Here is a 24,190-nt window from a genome sequence, read left to right as displayed (position 1 = left end):
ATCCTGAAGTTGAGGCTCCAGTACTTTGGCCACCTCATGAGAATAGAAGACTCCCTAGAAAAGACCCTGATGTTGGGAAAGATGGAGGGCACAAGGAGAAGGGGACGACAGAGGATGAGATGGTTGGACAGTGTTCTCGAAGCTACTAACATGAGTTTGGCCAAACTACGAGAGGCAGTGAAGGATAGGCGTGCCTGGCGTGCTCTGGTCCATGGGGTCACGAAGAGTCGGACACGACTGAACGACTGAACAACAACAACAATTAGGCACAGAAGGAAAACGCCTTGACACATTTGAATTGAGGAGTTCTTTGATGGAATTTCTGGTTTACAAAAGCTTATGCCAGAATTTTTTTTTTGTTAGCCTTCAGGATACCACATGACTCTTCCTCCTTCCTTCCATATTTTGTGAGTCTGCAGTCACAACAAAGAAAGAGGCAGGGCAGTAGTGATATCAAAATGAAACATTTCCATTTTTTATAGACTGATGAGCATCTGAGACTTCTGTGCAACATTCATATATATTGCCGTTTACAAATTTATTTTCCCGTACATCATGACTTCCCTTTCTGCTGTGCAGAAGGGCCATCTAGTCTAATTTCATGGGCAGGCAATGTGGTGCCTGCCAGATGTTTGGGACTGCAACTCCTATCAGCCACAGCATGCAAATGTCATGAATGATGGAAGTTCATAGAATAATAGAATTGTAGAGTTGCAAAGGACTTTGAGGGTCATCAAGCCGTACCCCCTGCAATCTCAGTTAAAGTATCCACGACAGATGGCCATCCAACCTCTGCTTAAAAACCTCCAAGGAAGGAGAGTCCACAACCCCCCAATGGAGTCTATTCCACTGTCAGACAGATCTTACAGTCAGGAAGTTATTCCTAACTAGTGGTTTAAGCCCGTTAAAATAACGGGCGCTAGCACCCATTTCCCGATTTCCTCCAGCCTGCTCTTCCCAGGGCCGGTGCAGATCACCTTCTGGCGCCCCCCCCCCACCGCCAATTGAAGAAAGGAAGGAAGGAAGGGTGAGAGAGAGAGAAGGAAGGAAGGAAGGAAGGAAGGAAGGAAGGGCGAGAGAGAGAGAGGGGGAAGGAAGGAAGGGTGAGAGAGAGAGAGAAGGGAGAGAGAGAGAGAGAGAGAGAGAGAGAGAGAGAGAGAGAGAGAGAGAGAGAGAGAGAGAAGCAGGAAGAAGAAGAGGGCAGGCCGTGCATAGGCCTCGGGGCTCTTGTTGTAGCAGCGGCAGCGGCGGCATGGCCTTCCTCCTCGGCCTCCCTTCTCTTCTGGAGCGCCAGCGTTCCATTTCAACCACCCCGCTTCAACTGCCGCCGCTGCTCCCGGCCCGATGTCTCTCCATCCAATCCCTGTGTCCCTGGGGCACATGCTCAGTAGCGCAAACCCAGAGACACAGGGACTGGACACAGAGACACTTGCGTTTTATATATATATATAGATATTTAGTCTATTCACTCTCATCTACTGCATCCAGACTCTGCTCAAGGGTCTACATGATCTCACCTGATTCAGATGTTGCGGAGAAACAGCTGAGTGTCATCTCAAATCTATGGACCACTCTCTCTTTATAGAGATCTTGAATAGCACTGGGGATAAAATCCTGCAGCAACCCATAGAATTAATACCAGGGGAACAAATACCAAAAAAACCCCACAACCTTCCCTAATGATGACATAGCCACCCCTTTTTAAATGTTAAATGCTTCCCTGAATATATATACAGTAATTTGTGGAATTGTGGATGAAGCTGTGACGGATTGGCCCTAGGGTGGAGGAGGTATTACCTCCCGGCTCAGAAGGAGTTAATCCACCTTCAACTTAATGGACAGCTCATCCTTTGGGGGCGGGGCGGTCCCCGGTTTAAAAGGAGGGAACAGCCGTTTTGACAGTTGAGAAGAGGGAGGGTGTGTGTGGAGACAGGGAAGAAGAAGGGTGTGGGGCCAGATAGTGGTGGTTTAGGTTAGGATTAGTTTAACATGAAACTATAGATCGAAAGATATTTCTGTATTACTACAACTAAGATTGTGAATGCACGAATCTTTACATCAACTATGTCCTCCAGAAAATAAAGTTCAGTTCTTTTTGGTGCCAAGGAGGAATCGTCATTATTGGTCCAGCAGGGTATCAAATCTCACAGAGGTGTGGACTCAAGGAAGGGCAAAACTTACCTGAGGAAAGGGAGGTGATAGTTTGTGTCCTAGAGTCACAAAGAAAGGTGTTAGATGGTGAAAATCTAGAGTGCCACGAGGTTGCCAGAGTGGTGAGGCAAATCGATACAGTGGGGATCTGAGCTGAGTGAGGACCTTTACTGTAGGCAAGAGGTTGTCCATTTAAGTAACCCAGAGTATTGAGGATACCAGGCCACAAAAGCTGGAATTAGGATCTCATTACTAATAAGTCCTTGAAGTCAGAGGGGTTTGTTTTGAGGCGAACCGAGTGGAGGGGGGTTGGTTTCACCCCTGTACCCTTTTGGACACGATTTTAGTAACTGAGGGGTGGGGTTCGTCGCAGAAGCCTTAAATAAGTAAGCACCATTGGCTAACCTTTCGAAAGGGTTGTTTCCCCTCACCCCACTTCAAAGGCAAATCAAGACTTTTATCTTTGCAAGTAATGAGTCTAGAAGAGAACTACTAGATGTTTGAGCCAAAGTCTGTTCCAAAGCTCAGAACTGGCCAGAACAAACTCCACCACTGCTACTCTTGAAAGAACCAGATCGTTTTTGCAACGCCGGGAATTTGCTGACATTTTTGGTTCAAGTCAAGCAAGACATTGTCAAAAGAAAGAAAGAAAGAAAGAAAGAAAGAAAGAAACAAAGAAAGAAAGAAAGATGTCATTGTAGCCTTTTTCTCCTACATGTGCAGGATCCACTAACTCATAGATTAGTAAGAACCCTCATAACATTTATTCTGAATCATTGAGCAAGCAGCCTTTTAAGGGGTGTCAGGATAGGAGCATCAGATTTGAGCGGTGAGCCTCCGTAGTGTTGCAAAGGAACTTGGGGTGCCTTTCTTGGCACATGTAGCACAACTCCTAGGTGAGGCAACATGCCATAAAAAGGTAAAAGGTAAAGGACCCCTGGATGGTTAAGTCCAGTCGAAGGCGACTATGGGGTTGTGGCAGCACTCATCTCACTTTCAGGCCGAGGGAGCCTGCGCTTGCCCACAGACAGCTTTCCGGGTCTTGTGGCCAGCATGACTAAACCGCTTCTGGTGCAACAGGACACCGTGACTGTTATGTATTGAAGTTCTCACCCTAGGCCACTAGGGGTGTGTGTATATAGTTCATGCTGCTGCAGTTCTCACTCAGGTCCTCACATGCAAATGAGGGATTGAAAGTGACATTCAGGGATTGGGTAACTACAGAAAGTTGTTACTGTTGCTTGTAAAGGTAAAGGTAAAGGTACCCCTGACCATCAGGTCCAGTTGTGTCCGACTCTGGGGTTGCGGCGCTCATCTCGCTCTATAGGCCGAGGGAGCCGGCGTTTGTTCGCAGACAGCTTCCGGGTCATGTGGCCAGCATGACAAAGCCGCTTCTGGCGAACCAGAGCAGCACACGGAAATGCCGTTTACCTTCCCGCCGGAGCGGGTACCTATTTATCTACTTGCACTTTGATGTGCTTTCGAACTGCTAGGTGGGCAGGAGCTGGGACCGAGCAACGGGAGCTCACCCCGTGGCAGGGATTCGAACCTCCGACCTTCTGATCAGCAAGCCCTAGACTCTGTGGCTTAACCCACAGCGCCACCTGGGTCCCTTTACTGTTGCTTGTAGCTGAGTTCTATATAAGCAGGCTTCTTAGCCCTTCAGTTCAGTTCTGTTCCAGTTTGAGAATAAACAGAGCTGCTTGGAGAATCACTGTGTCGTCTGCTATGTCCACCCACTATTTAATAGTGACAGAAACCAGAGTGCACAGAAACGCAGTTTACCTTCCCGCCGCAGCAGTACCTGTTTAGCTACTTTCACTGGCGTGCTTTCGAACTGCTAGGTTGGCAGGAGCTGGGACAGAGCAACGGGAGCTCACTCCGTTGTAGGGATTCGAACCGCCGACCTTCCGATCAGCAAGCCCAAGAGGCTCAGTGGTTTAGACCACAATATCTATGTTACACAATGCCACTAGTTTCTGCTGGGACAGTGGTTTCGACCACAGCGCCACCTAAGTCCAACCATGATTAGGTGGTGAACACACGACCCGGGATTCTTGTTTGGGGATATTTCACCCACTGTTGTAAAGTGTATGCAATAGTAACTAGGTGAGTGTAGAGTTCATAATTGTAGAAACAGCATCTGCCTTCCAGGTGGCAAAGAACCCATTGATGGTGCTACTCTTAACATGGTTGCTGATAGTGAGAGGCTCTGGGCCTCAATTGTCTTTTATACTGAAGTAAACAGCTGTAAGTCATTTGTGGAACAGACTCCCTTAGAAGTTGGTGGGCTCTCCTTCCCCGGAGGTTTTTAAGCAGAGGTCGGGTGGCCATTTGTCATGGATGCTTTAGTTGAGATTCCTGCATTGCAGGGGGTTAGAATCGACAACCCTCGGGGTCCCTTCCAACTGTGATCCTATGTTTCTAGAAATCCTGGCAAGGTGGATGCTCTGTGAGTGAGGGTTTCCTGTGTCACAGAAACAGGCCAGTGGGTTGCACTCCCTCCGGAAGGACCAGGTACAACTAGGGGCGACTCCCGGATCCAGCCCCATCCTTAGAGGAACAGGGTATCTTAGAATCATAGAATCATAGAGTTGGAAGAGACCACAAGGGCCATCCAGTCCAACCCCCTGCCAAGCAGGAAACACCATCAACGCATTCCTGACAGATGGCTGTCAAGCCTCTGCTTAAAGACCTCCAAAGAAGGAGACTCCACCACACTCCTTGGTAGCAAATTCCACTGCCGAACAGCTCTCACTGTCAGGAAGTTCTTCCTAATGTTTAGGTGGAATCTTCTTTCTTGTAGTTTGAATCCATTGCGCCATGTCTGCTTCTCTGGAGCAGCAGAAAACAACCTTTCACCCTCCTCTATATGACATCCTTTTATATATTTAAACATGGCTATCATATCACCCCTTAACCTTCTCTTCTCCAGGCTAAACATACCCAGCTCCCTAAGCCGTTCCTCATAAGGCATCGTTTCCAGGCCTTTGACCATTTTGCTTGCCCTCTTCTGGACATGTTCCAGCTTGTCAGTATCCTTCTTGAACTGTGGTGTCCAGAACTGGACACAGTATTCCAGGTGAGGTCTGACCAGAGCAGAATATAGTAGTACTATTACTTCCCTTGATCTAGACGCTATACTCCTATTGATGTATCTGTATGGCTAGGAGCACCTTCTTACTGGCTTCAGCTGCTGCAACCACTTTCACTGGGCAGCAGGTCCAGACACTGGATGACTGCAAGGAATTCATGTGTGGGGCTTCCCCCTGGTTGTTCTGCGACCTGCGGCTAGCGCTGAATGCTGCAGCACAATTGCTGACAGGTGTGAGATCCTGCCTGCTTCTTACGCCTCTGCTCAAAGTTTAGGACTGGTTTCCAGGTTCCCACTGGGCCAAGTTCAAAATGTGACACTTAAGAGGCTGAGGACTTGTTTACTTAGGGGATCAACTTGCCCTACACCTGCCTATTTGATCTCATCAAACTGCAGCACTTTCACTTTCACCAGGCCATATAATGCCAGTTCCAACTTTGCGAGGAGCTGTTCCCTTATCATGGCTGTGGAACTCCCTGCCCTTTGACACCGGGCAAGCCTCGTCGTGGTGCTATTTGAGAGACTTAATTTTAAAAATAAATGTAAGCAGGTTACATATACCTGTTCCTTACACATCGGTAGCGGCTTTAAATTTTTTATGCCCGCTGCTAAGGGCATAGATTATTATAGATTTTTTTCTAAGTAAAACAAAAAATGAAAGGGTTAGGAAGACACCGACAAACAAATGACAGAGAGAATGTTATTGCCAGCCCGAGAAACAATGCTCCCATTTAGAAAACTCCAGTGAATAGGGCAAATGCTACAGTTGCTTTTTTTGAAACAAACCAGACCAGGAGCTGATGTGCAGCTTTCACTCGTCTATAGGTTTGCTGTACAGAGGCAGGATGTGTTTTCTGATGCAGAATACTTCCATGCGTCCAAACGTTTAAGTTTCTAACCCTACAGACAGATGGGTTGAGAATATGGAGGCAGTATCTGGCTACGGCTCGTTCCAGGTTTTGTTTTGTTTTGCATATGTCATGTTCCACTTGCCTTTATTTGTTGTTGTTCAGTCGTTCAGTCGTGTCCGACTCTTCGTGACTCCATGGACCAGAGCCCGCCAGGCATGCCTATCCTTCACTGCCTCCCGCAGTTTGGCCAAACTCATGTTAGTAGCTTCGAGAACACTGTCCAACCATCTCATCCTCTGTCGTCCCCTTCTCCTTGTGCCCTCCATCTTTCCCAACATCAGGGTCTTTTCTAGGGAGTCTTCTCTTCTCATGAGGTGGCCAAAGTACTGGAGCCTCAACTTCAGGATCTGTCCTTCTAGTGAGCACTCAGGGCCGATTTCCTTGAGAATGGATAGGTTTGATCTTCTTGCAGTCCATGGGACTCTCAAGAGTCTCCTCCAGCACCATAATTCAAAAGCATCAATTCTTCGGCGATCAGTCTTCTTTATGGTCCAGCTCTCACTTCCGTACATTACTACTGGGAAAACCATAGCTTTAACTATACGGACCTTTGTCTGTATAGCTTTAACTATACGGACCTTGCCTTTATACCCTACCCTTTCTGCAAGGAGCTCAAAGTGTCATGACTGGTCCTCCACTTCCTCATTCAATCCCAACAAAAACCCTATGAGGCTGAGAGTTGGTGGCTGGCTCAAGGCCACCCAGTGAGTTTCATGGATGAGTAGGGATTTGCAGTGGCGGAGCTTCATGCTCCGGCACCGGGGGCGGGAAGCAGGCGGGGGGCGGGGCTGGCACGCATTCTGGGGGGCGGGGGCGCAGCGCGGATGGGGGGCAGCTGAGATGGAACCCTACCAGGATCATGCTGCCCGGGGTGCCCTGCCCCCTATGCCCCGCCCTTCCTACGCCAGTGGGGATTTGAACCCTGGTCTCTCAGGTCCTAATTCAATCCTAACCACCCTGCCACAGAGGCTCTTTTGGTTTTCCTGCATTTAAGCAACGGGGGGTTGACAAGATGGATTTGCAAGGCTCTTTCCAACTCTAAGACACCATTTAAAGAAACGATAGGAGCAAGAGGCACTAACTACAAACATTTTTCTCTTGGGCTGCACTTGCAGAGGGGAGTAACAAGAGGCAAAGAAACAGAGTCTGTGGTTTCCCAGGCAAAATAAACAGAAGATCTCGCATTTTCAGAACCAAAGTCATGTCCGCTGCCTTTCGATAGGGGGCTCTTGGGTGCTTGACCTTGAAAACCTTTCTGGTTGTCATCATTTCTCCAGGAAATGCAAGTGGGTGGGGAGAGGAAACACATGCTTTTGTTTTGGGAGCATCTTTCCCTTGAAAGTTAGATCTTTCCAGCTCACTTTCCTTGTAACCAGTGGGCCTGCTCTTTGGGGGCGAGTTTCTGTGAAACGCTTTTGTCTCAAAGCACTTTGGTTTGAAAACCAGCCGCTGCTTATTTCCTCTAAGGTCTCTGCCAGGTCTTGATTTTGAACCGGATGCACTGCAAATTACGCACTTTCTCTACCGTGGACCTACTTCCAATGCAGCACGGATGAGTCAGCCTTGCTTCCTTACTTTCAGAGGGATGTGTCTGTCGTCCGGTATATTCGTTTTAGATTGTTTGTTGCTCATTAAGAGGCATGTGCAACTAAACCTGAAATAACAGTTCTTCTTGGGAGGGCTGCATTCAGTTCCCATGAACTGAGGTTCTCCACCCCTGACTTAAAGCCACAGCTCTGTTGCTAAAATAACAAGTAGTTAGTGGAGTCAGTCTGGTGTGATAGTTAGATCTGGACTATTGCCCAGGAGACCAGGTTTCAAATCCCCTCTCAGCCATGAAGCTCACTGGGTGACCTTGGGTCAGTGGCTGTCCCTCAGCCAACCTACCTTGCAGGGTTGTTGGGAGGATAAAATTGGAGCGGTGAACCAGGTACAGCACCTTAAGCTCCTTGGAAAGGTGGTATATAAATGTGATAGATAGATAGATAGATGATAGATAGATAGATAGATAGATAGATAGATAGATAGATAGATAGATGGATAGTTTGGCCCTCATACTGAATTAGTCCATGTGTCTCTCCCGCCAGAGGCTCTCCATATGTACCCTTGGGGGTAAAAGGTAAAGGTAAAGGACCCTGACAATTAAGTCCAGTCGTGAACAACTCTGGGGTTGCAGCACTCATCTCACTTTACTTGCCGAGGGAGCCGGTGTTTGTCTGCAGACAGTTTTTCCGGGTCATGTGGCCAGCATGACTAAGCCGCTTCTGGCGAACCAGAGCAGCGCACGGAAACGCCGTTTACCTTCCAGCTGGAGTGGTACCTATTTATCTACTCGCACTTTGATGTGCTTTCAAACTGCTAGGTTGGCAGGAGCTGGGACCGAGCAACGGGAGCTCACCCCGTCGCGGGGATTCGAACTGCCGACCTTCCGATCGGTAAGCCCTAGGCTCAGTAGTTTAGACCACAGTACCACCCGCGTCCCCTCCCTTGGGGGTAGGGGACCGTTGTCCATCACTGGACTGAATGAAGAAACCCGGATGCACGCTGTGTTGTGGAAACTGTCTGAGACACTTTGGTGCTCAACTGGGATCTTTTCGTTTGATTGCAAAACTACAGCAGCCCGAAGATCTTGGGAGCAAGAATCTAGGCTGTTGCAACCTAAAATAACCCAACAGTTGGCTTGTTTTTCAGCCTAGTCCTTGTGGCGATGACATGGCAACTCTACTCCTGCCCAGGAAATGCCATGGTTATATGAACTAAGCGCATGTGTTACGAACAAGCTTGAATGGGGTGGTGCTAAACACTATGCAATAAAGCACTGCTGCTGAAAAATGGTGCAAATACACTGCATGAAAGAGACTAGTCTGGAGCGCATAAAATGATCCTTGCAGCTTTGCAAAAGCAGAGTTCTGTAAACTTGCAGGTCGCCATTCCTTTCCAAATGGGAAACAGTGAATAGGAAGGTACCAGCCATGGAGATGATTTGGACTGCAGACTTGTGCTAGTAAATCACCGTGATTTCCTAATACAGGCATTCGGACTCTGTGCCCCCTACATTCTGAAATGGTCCTCTTTGAGAAGGCTGGGCCATGTGCTTTTCCTAAATGCATGGACAGGCTCCTGTAGGAGCCTTCAAACTGGTAATAGTGAACAAGAAAACTCCTCCTGCCCTCCCATTACTATTAGGAAACAGCTTCAAACAGCTGTGGAAGTCCGGACGTCTGCACAGCCACTTGTTGCCAAAGCCTATTTTTATTCTTGGCTTGGCCTTTTTCGGATACAGTCGACTCTGCATTTAACTTCCTCTCCAGGATAATGAACCAACCCCATTGCTGAACGGTGGCCCCTAGCCTCATTGAACCTAAACAGTGGCAGCTCCGGATCCGTTCCCCAAGTCAGTAGCTGGGAGTCAATGCCACATCCTTGCCTAAAGGGCATACAACGTAATGCAAAGTGGGGGGGGGGGGTAAGAAGGCATTAGTTTCCATTCTGCTCTGCGTTTCTCATCTGCAGCGCTATTTCCATTCCGCTGCAATCCAACTTCCTCCAAAAACTATGTTAAGTGACTCACTGTGCACTATGGCAAAATTGCCTAACTTGTGTAAATAATGTTGTCATTATATTATTCCACCCCATTCATTTGAATGTAAAGGAAACACATATGTGGGGTATTATTATTATTATTATTATTATTATTATTATTATTATTTATCACCTTTATCTTCCCAGGAGCTCGAGGAGAACAACATGGTTCTCCTTCCCATTTCACAACAATACTGTGAGGTAGGGAAGGCAAAGAGATGGCGACTGGCCCAAGGTCACCCAATGAGCTTCATGGCTGAGTCGGGGGGCGGGATTCAAACCCTGGTTTCCCAGGTCACAGTCCAACACTCTAACCATTCTTAGAATTATAGAGTTGGAAGTCCAACCCCCTGCACTGAAAGCAAGAACAACGGGTACTGGTTGTATTTGCTGGGTTGATTTCTGTTTTGGGTATGGGACGGATAAGCGAACCTGCACGATCTCTCCTCCCATTTCCATTTCCATCAGTATTCTCTGACATCACTAGTGAAGAGCAGCACAGGCTCACAGCACACTCTCTGAACCAGGCTGCTTGCCGCCACCCAGGAAGCTGCAATCAGATCAGTTGTCCATCTAGCTCCATATTGTCTTCTCTGACTGGCAGTGACTTTCCAGGGTTTAAGGGAGGAGCTTTAACCAGCACCAGTGTTTTGTTTTGTTTTTCTGGGGTGGGTGCAGGGTTAATGCATACCCCTAAACATTTTGTGAATGTAAGTTTGGCCTCCTTGAGGGACACCAGTGTGGTGTAGTGGTTAAGAGCGGTAGACTCGTAATCTGGTGAACCGGGTTCGCGTCTCCGCTCTTCCACCTGCAGCTGCTGGGTGACCTTGAGCTAGTCACACTTCTTTGAAGTCTCTCAGCCCCACTCACCTCACAGAGTGTTTGTTGTGGGGAAGGAAGGGAAAGGAGAATGTTAGCCGCTTTGAGACTCCTCCGGGTAGTGATAAAGCGGGATATCAAATCCAAACTCTTCTTCTATAAGAGTAGGAAAATGAGAGTACCCCTAAACATTTTTTTAGAAAGAAAAAAAATCACTGCCCAGCACTATCTGGAGACATCAGGGTCTAATCTTAGGACCTTCTGCAGGCAAGGCAGATGTGAACTATGGATCGGCTGGTTAAAATTGACTCACCCTTCATAAAAAAGGCACATGCAAAAGTTTCTCTCGAGTTCCAGCTCATATGCTGAGCCTAAGCACGTTTACTTGGAAACAGATAGGTTGGGCATCCGTAGCGGTGGCCAGAGGAGAAATGACCGCTGGGAGTAGCGGAGAGAGAAGAAACGCCCTGGCGCATCTTCATCAGCACAACCAAATGCCTTCCTCTGCCCCAGCTGCAACAAAACATGTCTCTCCTGTGTCGGTCTCTGTGAGGTTAGCCTGCGGATGGGACAGCTGGTAATCCTGGAGTCCCGCTCCCACCGTGCCATGAAAAAGGGTCCGCTGGCTGGAATCTGAAGGTTAAGCTTGTGAGTTCGTAGTGTTGATGCCTCGGAGGTTTCTGCGAGCGTCTGTGAGTTCCAAAATGTTCCGGAAAATAAGAAGAACTAAACTAAATGGTGGCCAAAAACTAGACGGCTAAATAAAAGGTTTTAAAGTAAAAACGAAAATGAAATAAATACAACGGAGACTGCAGTCTGGTGAAGAAGCCTTCCGCTACCCTGCGTGGTTGGTTTCAGTTTCTCCTTCTATCTGTGCTTGCCACGCAACGATGTTCTTACTCGGCTTGCCTCGCGCTTTCTCCACGCCACAAACAGGGAGCGGCCGCTATTTATTAAAGGGTCAACCAACGTCATAACAAGCATAACAACCAATTACAGTCCTGTTACCGTGCCAAGTTTAGGCGGGAAGAAGACTAACGACCGTTACCTTATTTAAAGTTAGAGCCTTTTTTACCCGCGGAGGGATCCATGCAGTGAACTGCCCGCCGGATCCCTTTTTTACCCTTCCTTCCAAGGCGGAAGGATATTACCAAGAAAACATAAACAAGCGTAAATAAACATAAATAACCAGGTGCAAGGGCACCTACAAAACATATTCCCACAGGTCTCTACAGCCACAGCAGGTGCTCCAACTCTCCAGTGGTTTGACTTCACCCCCAAAGGTGCAATCCTCCATTGTTGCATTTTTCCATACCCTTTTGGAGAGGTGAGCCAAGCGAACCCTAGGGATATCACTGCTAAGGTTCGTTGAGGTGTAAATTTTTGGCTTTCTTTTTTTCAGCTGCTCATTTCCCCAGTCCCCCTCTGTGCCCTGTCCACTATGCCACACTGACTCTTATCAAATGTCCTGACTTTGGCCCAATTCATAGCGATTTCTGCCTGTATTTAAGTGTGCAAAAGAGGAACTCCCTTCCTGTTATGTTTAGAGACCAGATACATTCTGTGCAGAAGAGGTGATTCTATGTGGATTTTTTTATTTAAAAAAGGACAAAGAAGTATGTGTTTGATTTGCTTATCAGGTTCATTCAGGAACTGCTCTCGCTAAGGAAACCTAAATTAAGCACCCTTCGCATTATGGGCTGTGATGGTCCTCGGTTTGACAAGCCTTGTCTAGCAGGGGTGTGTGTGTGTGTGTGTGTGTGTGTGTGTGTGTTCTGGAAATAATCAGGGTGACTCATCCGTACTTGAAAGCCTTGACTTCTTGCCTGCAACCCAGACACTCCTCTAAAGCTGAGGCAACGTGCTGCAAGGCAGTCCTAACATCTTGCGCACAGTGGTGATTCAAAGCCCCATGACTGCCTTTGGAAGCTTTTGGAGGTGGGAACTGGGGCAGTTCACATGAGCCAAACTGCCTCTTCACCCTCGCTGACCTGCAGTGGGCTCAATTACCGTATTTTCCCGTGTATAAGACGATGTTATTTTATTTTAAAATTACGCTAAAAACCAGTGCTGTCAAGTATCCCGTTTTCCCCGGGATTCTCCCTTATTTCAAGCAGTTTCTCGCTGCTCTCCCTTATTTTTTATTTCCCTTAAATTTCCCGTTTTTAATAGAAGCAGCTCCTCCCCTCCTGGCCAGGGACTGGGTGGGAAGACATCGCCTACTTGGAGAGAAAAGCCTCAGCCCTCAAAGCAAGTGGGAGCCGTTTCCCGTGCTTACAGAGGGGTGTATTCCTCCCCCTGCATCAGCCCCTATCCGTTGCCGCTGAGCCCCTCAGCCAGCCAATAGAGTTAGCTGGTGGGCGGAGCCTGGCTGCCTTTGAGCAGCTGCTGCTTCCTGTCCTGTTTTGATGGGATCAGACAAGAAGACGATGGGGCTCCATCGCGCGGAGCACATGGCTGCCCTCCTCTTTGCTGGCTGCCCTCCTCTTTGCTCCACTCCAAGCCCGAGCCCGCTTGGAGTTTACATTGCTGCTCCGCCCACTTTTGCTTCTGGCTCCGCCCACCACTGACATGTGACTGTCCCCAGGATGGGTGAGACTGCTGATTCCTTATTTTCAAATCCAAAACTTGACAGCTATGCTAAAAACGGAGGGTTGTCTTATACACGGATAGTGGAGAGATTTCTGGCAACCCCCCCCCAAAAAAGCTCCGCAACTATGGGCAACCCCCCACCCCGAAAAAGCTCAACAACTATGGGCAATCTCCCCCATTTTCTCAATTTGGAGTCTTATACATGGGGGCATGTTGTACAAAGGAAAATAAGGTATGTCTTTAAAAGAATGGGGTGGGTCGTGGCAGGCAAACTCTCTGCTTGATGAAGGGAATCCAGAGTTACAGCATCCTCGAGATGATGATGATGATGATGATGATGAAGATGATGATGATGATGAAGATGATGATGAAGATGGTGATGAAGATGACGATGATATTTCTAACCCGCCCATCTGGGCATCTTACAGCATTATATAAAACGTAATAAAATATCAAACACTACAAACTTCACAGTACAGGGCTGCCTTCAGATGTCTTCTAAAAGTTATGTAGTTCTTTTTTCCCCTTTCCAATTTTCTTCCCAGTTTTTTCATATACCATTTACTTTCAAATAAAATCAATTTTTGTACATATATACATGGGATTCCCCGAATCCTTAGACCTCCCCCTGTCCCATCATGGTTTCAATTACAAATCTTTTTCCTACTGCATCTTATAATATTTATCCAGATTTTGTTTTTATCCCGTTTTAACCATAAAATTCATACATTACAAGTGTTATATCAGTCCTGTTAACGTTTCCAGATGTTTACAGTGCTCTTTAAGGTAGTCTATAAACTTTCCCCCCATTCTTTACTGTATTTAAATTTCTTGTCTTCTTGGTTCCTGATTCTCCAGGTCAATTTTGCCATTTCAGCATAGCCCATCATCTTGATTATCCATTCTTCTCTGGTTGGGACCTTATAAAAGTTATGTAGTTCTTTATCTCCTTGACAACTGAAGGGAGGGTGTTGCACAGGACGGGCGCCACTACCAAGAAGGCCCTCTGCCCGATTCCCTGTAACCTCACTTCTCGCAGTGAGAGAACCACCAGAAGGCCCTCGGAGCTGGACCTCAGTGTCCGGGCTGAACGATGGGGGTGGAGATGCTCCTTCGGGTATACCGGGCTGAGGCCATTTAGGGCTTTAAAGGTCAACACCAACACTTTGGATTGTGCTCGAAATGTACTGGGAGTCAATGCAGGTCTTTCAAGACCAGTGTTATGTGGTCCCAGCGACCACTCCCAGTTATCAGTTTAGCTGTCTATATAGATAAAGGACAGATCAGTTTAGCTATATAGATAAAGGACAGATCCTGAAGTTGAGGCTCCAGTACTTTGGCCACCTCATGAGAAGAGAAGACTCCCTGGAAAAGACCCTGATGTTGGGAAAGATGGAGGGCACAAGGAGAAGGGGACGACAGAGGATGAGATGGTTGGACAGTCTTCTTGAAGCGACTGGCATGAGTTTGGCCAAACTGCGGGAGGCAGTGAAAGATAGGCGTGCCTGGCGTGCTCTGGTCCATGGGGTCACGAAGAGTCGGACACGACTGAACGACTGAACAACAACAACAACAATAGATAAATAGATAGATATAGCTGTCCAGCCTCTACAATAAGGTGTGGAAAAACCTTTGGTCCTCCAGATATTCCTGAACTACAACTCCTATCAATGCTTGCAACCATGGGCTATGACCAGGCGTGATGGGAGCTGTTTGTTCAGCAACATTTGGAGGGCCAATGGTCCCCCACATCTGATTTAACTGAAAAGGAAGCTTGGTGCAATTGACTACCTTACCCTGAAAGTTCTGTGCTTGCAATTTAATATTGTAATATGCTAGCACTTCAGGGCAGAACAGCAGAGGAGAGCGTGCCATACACAGAGTGAACAGAAAGTTTGATTTACAGGTGGGTAGCCGTGTTGGTCTGCCATAGTCGAAACAAAATAGAAAATTCTTTCCAGTAGCACCTTAGAGACCAACTGAGTTTGTTCTTGGTATGAGCTTTCGTGTGCATGCACACTTCTTCAGATACACTGAAGCAGAAGTCACCAGATCCTTAAATATAGTGAGGGAGTGGGGAGGGGTATTACTCAGAAGGGTGGTGGGAATGGGGGATCAGCTGATAGGTGTGGAAAACCTGTTGACGGCTGCAATTAGTCTTGCAGGGAAAGGCAAGGGGTGAGATGGCTAAAGATAGCTTTGTTATGTATAATGAGATAAGAATCTAATGTCTTTGTTCAGACCAGGTTTCTCCATGGTTTTAAGTTTGGTGATTAGTTGCAATTCAGCCACTTCTCTTTCCAGTCTATTTCTGAAATTTTCATTGGATGCCCTCATTGGGTTATATACTATTATGAGAGAGGGAGAGAAAAGTCTCTCTCTCTCTCTCTCTCTCTCTCTCTCTCTCTCTCTCTCTCTCTCGCTCTCTCCCCCCCCCCCAGGCTGTCCTGCATATTTTTACTCCAGAAAAAGAGCGTGTATATTCGATTGATTGAGGACATGGGATATAGCATCCCCTTTTTGAGGATCCTGGCAGAGGTTGACACAGTCCATTGTTTTGTGAATGTGGCACAGGAAGCCAATGAAATTGTGGGCTCAGCATTCCCAGAATGCAAGCTGTTAATCAGGCTGAAGGGCTGCATGTGAGAGTTTGTTTTTTTTGCACAGGTGCCCCTAATGCAAAGAGCTACAGCGTAGCTTTCAAAGAGGTGCACAGCCAGCACTCCTGAACCATCTGGTAGATATTAGAAGACCCCCTTCCCCCCCCCCCCTGGTCCTCCTCTGCATCACCCAGCAATGGAAGCAGCTGACACCTCCTCCTGCAAACTCTTTCTGAAACTAGTCAGGAGAACCTGCCGGAAGCGGTTTGGCTTCAAAACTCGAGGTGGGAACTTCTACGTGAGCAACTGCAGGTGAGTCTCTGACTCAAGAGCAGAATAGGGCTCTTGCATGCCATGACAGACCTTGAGGGAGGAGTGTTGTTGTTGTTTTCCTGGCAGTTTTGATTCCATAGTGAAATTATTTCGATTCTAGTAATTGAGGTCACCCTCCTCCCTAGGGATCTGCAGTGGGTGTTTGTTAAAAGGGCAATTGATCTGGTGTGTAGATGTCAGCTCCCCCCCAGGCTATGGTGACAGGCTAGGCTCAAGCTAGATGGTTCGAGAGAGGAAATCCTGCATTGTTGTTTTTTAAAAAGAGCAGTTTTAGGAAGGAGTAGGATTTACTTCATGCTGGTGGCACTAGAGAGGGGTTTAAATTTCTCCGCTGCAGACATTTTTATGATGAAATCAAGACACCTGTCTTCCTTATTAGATCCACACCCCACCTTTCCTCCCAAAGGAGCCCAGGATGACAAACAACAAGTTAATTGTTGCTAATTTATCAAATGCATTCATACCACACCTTTCTCCCAAACTGTGGTTCAAGGCAGCCCTGTATAGGGAAGTTTGTAATGTTTTGTTATGTTTTTATATATATGCTGGAAGCCGCCCAGAGTGGCTGGGGTTTCCAGTCAGATGGGCGGGAGGACAAATAATAAAATTATGATTATTAAGTATTGTATAAACAACATGAATGGGACCCAAACAGCGATGAGAATTCCCTCTTCCATTCATGGTGCTGAAAATTTAAAATGTGGTTGGAAACCCCTTGAATTTGCTTTCACGTGAGCGGAGTCAATCCATGGAGTGAATCTTCAGCGTTTTACATTGTCTCCCTGTGGCAACCGTATCAAGAGAAGCCGTGCTGAGTCATAAAGGGTGGCATGTTCTGTAAACAGTATGGTCCCCATAACAGACTCGTGCTTAACCGAGACATGGCTGAGCAAACATCTCATTCAGCTTGCAATATGCTGTCTAGTTAAACACTTGCCAACCGCAGCATCATTATGAATAAATGGAAAACTCCAGAGTTACTTGTGCATAGAAGCTAACTGTGTTGGGTGTGAACGGTGCAACTTTTTTTTTTTCTTTTTAAAGCAAAATATCCTAATGGGGAAGAGTTTCTGTGTTCATCTATTTTTCTGCAATCTGACTTGCCGCTTTGCAGCTCGTGATAGTTACAGAGCGGAAATCAATTTTGCTGAATGTTTTTGGAGACTTGTTCTTTGCAGGGGGAGGTTTCGCGAAATGGGAATCTCAACTTTTCCCACTGCTGCCATCTCCTAGAAAGGAATTGCACTCAAGGATGGGCAATCTGTGGCCCACCAGATGTGGCTGGACTACATCTCCCATAATCCCTGAATATTGACCAGGCTTGCTGAGGCTGATAGGGGTTGTAGTTCAGGAACACACACACGAGACCCACACATTTCCCATCCTTGCATTAGATGTTTGCCTGCTGCAGTGGCACAGACCAGCACAAGGGCTGTCTGTTTGACAAGGATGCACAGCCAATGAATGAAAACAGCTGAGCCTTGCCCTTTGTTTTTTTTCTGGTGAGTGATCTACATGCAGAGCAACCCAGCGCAGGCATTTGTCTCTGTTCGGTTGACAACCCTCAGAAATTTGCTGTTGCAACAACAACAACAACAACAACAATAATAAATTTTTATTTCTACCCTGCCCTTACCGACCCAAAAACCGGGCTCAAGGCAGCTAACAACAAATGTAAAACAATGATTAAAACAACTTAAAAAACAGCATAAAAACAAACATCAATGGGATCACCAGGGCTAACTGGCCAGGTTAGTCATGCTAGGCCAATAGGGAGACCAGGGAGGAATTTTAAACACCCGAAACCAAGACAATATTATTTTTGAGTGTGCCTTGAGCCACCACCTATGTTGTTGTTCTTATAATTCACAGAGCTTTAGGACTGGGGAAGGAGGAGAGGGCATGTAGCTTGCTTTGGGCGAAAAAGGTCTGTTTGTTCAGCCAGGGAAATGAACGCATGGCACCTTACACTCTTCTGCCATGTGATCCTGCCCCTCCGTCGAGTCCACCAGCAGAGGCCTTGCTTTGTGTCCTGCCATCATCAGAGGCCCAACTGACAGTGAGAGCGAACATGGCCTTTTTGACAGTGGCCCCGAAGCTGTGGAATTTCCTCTCCCTGGAGGCAGATAGCAGCAGGCTGGGAGGTGGCGGCGATCTTTTCTGCTACATCGGCAGAACAGCTCCCTATCGGAGGAGTCCGAAAGTTCAGCCAGCTAGCCCAGCCAGTGAAGAGTAGCAATGGCTACTTTCCTGGGTTGTGGGGGGGGGGGAGCCTATTTATTTTGAGACTGACAGTGGGATGCCGGCCCTGATGGGGGATCTAGATACCATGGAACTGACTGGATGCCGAGGAGTGGTGAGAGGCACCAGCTGGGGAACCCAAAGGAAACCCCATGGGGATGAAGGCTCAGAGCCAGTGGATTGGTGATGAGATGATGATTTGTGGAGCAGATGGGGAAGAGGAGGTGTTGGAAGCTGAAGACAACAGGGTTTAGTGAGCAGGAAGAGGCTGTGGCAGAAAGCAGTCCAGAATCGGAGGCAGATGTGGAGGCTGGAGAGGAGGGGTGGTGGTCAAGAGGAAGAGATCAGGAGGCCTTCTGAAGAAGCCAGGGAGTCTTCCCCTCCTGCTGCAACCAGCTGCCCTATCCACATGGTGTCCCAGAACCCAAAGAGGTATGAAGAGGGCAGAGCAAAGGCAGTCAAGATGAAGGAGTCTCTGGAGGATGAGGAGACTTAGAGAGTGACGGGAAGGCGGGATCCTTCAGTCCTCGCAACTGCCTCATTGGGGCAAGACCCACTGGGAAGAGTGGCTGTGATCACTAGGCCTGTGCTGTTTGGGTTTCTTTGAATAAAGAGTTAATTTCACTGAAATTGGGTGTTTCATTGCTGATCTGCTCCTGACACCACCCCTTTGGTTTGCTTCTTGGGCTGTGTGATGAGGACACTCCCCAATATGGGTGATGGGGGGGGGGCTTGCTCCTAGGTGAGAGATATGGGGAGGGACGTGAGTTAACCAGGCTTCCAAGTGAGGGGCAGGATGTTGGGGACCTGTGTGTTCCGTGAGACCACAAAACACGGTTCACACATGCAATGAGTGGGCACTTGCTGATTTTGCTGTTCTATATCGATCAATTGCTTTCTGTTTATTTCTTTTTTCATTTTGTACCAATATGTTGCTGACTGCTTTAGGGGCATTTCGGAGCAAAAAAAAAGGGGGAATACAAATGTCATTGTCAGACACCGACGCATAGCCCATACATTGCAGCCATTCCGATTTAATCTGTAAAAAATGCTTTGCTTAGCTGGGACTCTGGTGATTCTGGACAGAATTCAACTAAGTTGTTGCGTGAACAGAATGAGCTCTGTTTATGCAGTAGGATTTGATACTTATCCCCTGTGAATTTGCCTAACCTTCCAAGTTGGTGGCCATCCCTCTTGTGAGAGGATTCTTAAAGATTTGCGCTATCAGAACCGATAAAATATTTCCAGGAAAAAAATGATTTCCTGCCTACCGTATAATATATATATATAACATTTGATGGTGGTGTTGCCAGCATCTTGCTGGGAGCATTTACTTCCAAGGAACTCTTCAGGGCCCCACTTAGGCACGATTTGCACGGACAACTCTGTTTAAAATCAGAGCACTTAGTGACCACTGCTTCCGTTCTTGCTACCCTGGGGGGGGGGGAAGCCCTCAGTTGGCCAATAGCAGGATATATAAACAGTTTACACAGTCCCCAAAGTAGGAATACTGAAAGGAAAGTATAATATTCTGTTGTCCAGCAAGGAATTGTATATTTTCATACTCCCCCACCACCCCCCGGGCCATACACTTTAATTTTTTTCCTGGCCCCCACTGCTGGTTTTTTGAAATGCTTTTGGGCAAGATATTATCAGTCCCTTTTTACTTATAGCCGGCCTGGGCAGTGGGAGGTGTGGGTGGGTGGGTGTTAGTTGCCTGCTGCCCTCCCCCATCTTAGCCTCGGTTTTGCCCTTGTAAACTTCAGCTATGGGGACATAACTAGCCTCTGCCTGTCATTGGCAGGTCGCTGCGTGACCCAGGTCCCTTCACTGCCTCTCAGCCAAACCTACCTCGCAGGGTGGTTGTGAGCATAAAGTGGAGAGAGCGGAGAACCAGCTGCACAGCTTGGGTAGCTCAGTTGGTTAGGGCGCGGTGCTGAAAATGCCAGGGTTGCAAGTTCGGTCCCTGAGGGACAGCTGCATATTCCTGCATTTCAGGGGGTTGGTCTAGGTCAGGCATAGGCAACCTTCGGCTCTCCAGATGTTTTGGCCTACAACTCCCATGATCCCTAGCTAACAGGACCAGTGGTCAGGGATGATGGGAATTGTAGTCCAAAACATCTGGAGAGCCGAAGGTTGCCTATGCCTGGTCTAGGTGATCCTCAGGATCCCTTCCAACTCTAAAATTCTATGATTCTACGGTTTTAGACCACGCTGCTGCACTCCTTGGAGCAAAGCGTGGTATTCAGTGCAACAGATGAATAAATTAAAATGCCTGTGCTAAAATCCACCATTCACCTGCCACACATGCGGTATCAAAGGAAGAAGAGGTTAAGCTGGGAATTTTAAAATCCTGGAAAGTTTGATGAGCGCTTTCTATTTTTCTTTTGCCTCGCCCGATCCTTGGGCGCGTTTACTCGTAGGCAGCTCCCACTTGAATGCTACGGTGGGGATCTTCCAATAACCTGAATGATAACAATGTGCAGCCCCGATCCTCCTCGCTTTTGGTTCTACTCGAAAGCTAAATCTTCCCCACAGAAGAACTGCTGCTGGTTTCTCAAAATAAGCGCGCGCAGGCGCTGCCTTTTAATTCGCAATCCAATCTGCACGCCCAGTTGCTGTCGTTGTGCTTTTGTTTTGTTTGCACTTTGCAGTACGATCTCTGCCCGCTGACTCTGGAGTAACTCCCGGTTTAATTCAACGGGACGGGCTAAACTTTTGCAAACAAGCGCGCGCAGGCAGGCATCGCCTTTCAAAGCTTGCAAGCCTCTCTCTGCAACGCTTTAGCTGTTGCTTCTTTTGCAATCTCCCTGCCCGGCTCTGTCCTGGGCAAGAAGAGGAGGATTTCTCCTGGGAGGAATCGGGGCTGCTGTGAAATAGGCAAAGCAAGCGAAATCTGCATTTATGCAGATGCCCGCGGGAAAAAAAAGCCGCGCAAAGGGTCCGCGGAAGAGGCGCCGCGCAGCAACAGGTTGAGCCCTGCAGAGAGATTTCGGCGTGGGCGGAGCTAGAACGATAGGCGTGGCTAGGAATAGGAGGAGGAGGAGCCGCGGGGGAGAAAGAGAGACGTGCGTGTGGCCCAGTCTTCCCTCCAGTGGGCGGGAGGAGGGCGTGGCCACGCCCGAGGCGTTGCATTCAAAGGTGGGCGCGAGCGAGGGGCGTGGCGCTCGCGGAGGGGGGCGTGACCCTCGCCCGGAGTTAGCCTATAAAAGCTCGCGCGGCGCCCCTCGCGCGCGCCGATACCTAGAAAGATCGTGAGGCGGTTGGTCGTTAGTTATTCGCGCTCTCTTTATCTCTCGAAGCCGCCGTTTCCTGAGAGACTCCCGTCGACGTTTTTTCTCTCTTTTTATTCGTTTAAGCTTTTTGGTACTTCTCCCTCCCCTCACTTCCTCGCCTTATTGGGGGGGTCCGGTTTCTGGAGCGGATTTTTTGTGAGGAGGCAAGCCCACCCCCCAACACCCCCTACCCAGGTAAGAGGTGAGGCGGCGGCGGAACGTCGGTTTGCGCGTGCGCGTTTGTGGCGTTAACGGTTTCGATGGCAGGGTCGCGAGTTCGAATCCCACCCTGGGCGTGGCAGTTGATTTACGTTGGGGTTTTTTTTGGGGGGGGGGAAGGTGACGGGATACCCACCTGTCACCATCCTCTGTCGGATTCTGTCTAGCGGATTCAGAGCGAAATGTCCCAACGACAGTTGTTTCAAATTGTAGCAGTAGCCCAAAGGGGCCACAATGAATACCTATGATAATGTACAACAAAATGACTTTTTCTTGGTCATCATTTTTATTAAATTTTCCAATTTTACACTTCCAAAATAGCAAAACTTTGAAACGATCCAATGACTTCCTTTCTTCTCTTTCCATGGGTCATTTTACATGTCACATACATGTACCTGCATATTTTTACCGTAACCATTCAAATCAGTTTTCCACTTCTACATCCATCAAAGACTGGATTTATCTTAATGCTGCCAACGTTTTCAGCAGTGTACAGTTATTTTCCACGTGTTCAATAAATGTTTCCCAGTCTTCTTTAAATGTATGCTAAATGGCTTTCTTTTGACATCAAGTGCTAAGAAAAATCTCAAAATTTCTACTTTTAAGTATTTTTAATTATTTACTTGATTTTTTTTGGGGGGGGAGGGGGTAAGCTCCCCCCCACCCCCTGACTACACCCATGAATCCCACCCCAAGAATTTGACTGTTGTTGTTGTTGTTTGTTGTTGTTAATTATATATTTATTTATACTCTGCCTTTGTCCCCCAACAGAGGCTCCAGGCGGTTTACAGATAACTAAGAACTTTTGCTTCTCAATATTTTCTGGGTGGCCTCTGTTATTTTCTCCTATAGATAGAAAACCTACATAAAGGATTCTATACAGGCTTTTGGATACCCATAAGGGATAAAGGAGCATTTTTTTTCTGATAACAAACTATAAAACATAACGTCAGTCACTTGATTCTATGAACGTTTAATAGCTATAAAGCAGAGAAATTGTCACTTAAAACAATTAAACATTAATAGAAATAAAGCTGTCTGTTTGTGATCTATGAAAAAACATGCGGCCACAACAAAAACAACACACCCAACCTTCAGCCTGGCCCTACTCCGCAGGGTTGTCGTGAGGACAATGCGATGGATAGAAGTGGTGGTGCAGCTTTGTGAGGAAAGGTGGGGTTGTAAGGATGATAAGTGAATCTTTCTCCCCAAGATGGGGAAAGGCGAGGTCCTTGGTTAGCTTTCTCTTTGAGGGTGCCTTATAAGTCCTCCTTTCCCCTCCTGTGATTTCCCCCCTCCCACTTTATGTATTTATGTATTTGCTGCTCTACCTGCATCCCCCAGCCTCCAGCTCCCATCCTACTGCTCAAAAGTTGGTCCTGTTTTCTGCTGTTCTAGATCTTCTCTCTTTTCTCTTTCCTTTCATTCCCTGGCCCAACCATCCCAGTGTGAGGGTGACAGGTTTGATGTCTCTTTCAAGTCTTATTGTCACCTCAAATAATGGGCCATTCATTGTTGCTGGGTTTTTTAAGAAAACAAACAAATAAGTCATAAACAGGTAGGAAAAGTCACATAAGTATCAAATAGATGATTGTCGTCCAGCATTATTACTATTTTTAAAGAAAATACACAACGTTATGGATCATCACTGTGCAAAGGCTTCATAATAAACATTAAAGATTGTCAGCAGGGCTATTTGGATGACCAAGAGAGTCTCTGTAACAGCAAACTGAATTCAGCTTCACAAAATCTTCTCTGATGTTGTCTCAGATAACGGAACTTGCTTCTCTTTGGATGGTGGCAAAAGGGGACCCCTTCCCTGCCTTCAGGTATTTTTGTTTGGAGGAGAATAGATCTGTTCCAGTCTTCTTGTATCATTCTCTTCCACTACCCCCCTCCCCCTTATTCATTTTGAAATGGTTTACTTTAATTGTTCATGACAGAAGAAACATCCTGTTGGATTAGACCAATATTTCATCTTATATTTCATCTTCCTGCAGCACCCTGTATCCAACAAATGGTCATTTAGTTGTCTCCAGAAAGCTCATAATGCGTGGCAGAGAGGCAACAGGCCTCCTTTGTTGTTGTTTTCCCTATATCTGGTATTGAGTTATCCTGCCTTTGCACATGAAGGTTCTGCCTGGTCTTCGTGGTTAATGGATCTTTTTCTGAAAAGGCTATTTAGGTTTGGCAGTTTTCAAGTGTATGAGGGTTAAGAAGGAATTGAACCATCTTTCCCCCGCTTTATTAGCAGAGGGGGAAAGAGAAAAGAAGATGAGGAAAGCTAAGATGATGAAGCATTCATAAATCCCTTGTGTTTAGAGGCAGTATAGACTTTAGTTCAATATTCTGGGCATGGATGAGGTGTACTAT

The 24,190-nt window shown here is 47.2% G+C and overlaps 1 protein-coding gene across 3 annotated transcripts in view; it reads left to right on the top strand.

Annotated features, from left to right (window-relative positions):
• The first annotated feature begins 16,051 nt into the window (after positions 1–16,051).
• Positions 16,052–24,190, top strand: part of NDRG1 (N-myc downstream regulated 1) — a 53,659-nt gene continuing 45,520 nt past the window's right edge. Inside the window, exon 1 of one of the 3 annotated variants that reach the window (XM_033155887.1) lies at positions 16,052–16,061. The gene's annotated coding sequence lies outside the window, so the exon portion shown is untranslated. Of the gene's footprint in view, positions 16,062–21,713; positions 21,794–23,977; positions 24,003–24,190 lie in introns of those variants that run through there. The other 2 variants (XM_033155886.1, XM_033155885.1) reach the window with 2 other exon arrangements.

Source organism: Lacerta agilis, chromosome 7 (assembly GCF_009819535.1).
Source record: "Lacerta agilis isolate rLacAgi1 chromosome 7, rLacAgi1.pri, whole genome shotgun sequence".
Classification (NCBI taxonomy): Eukaryota; Metazoa; Chordata; class Lepidosauria; order Squamata; family Lacertidae; genus Lacerta; species Lacerta agilis.
The sequence above is the reverse complement of the archived record's forward strand: the minus strand, read 5'-3'. Positions and strand labels throughout refer to the sequence as shown.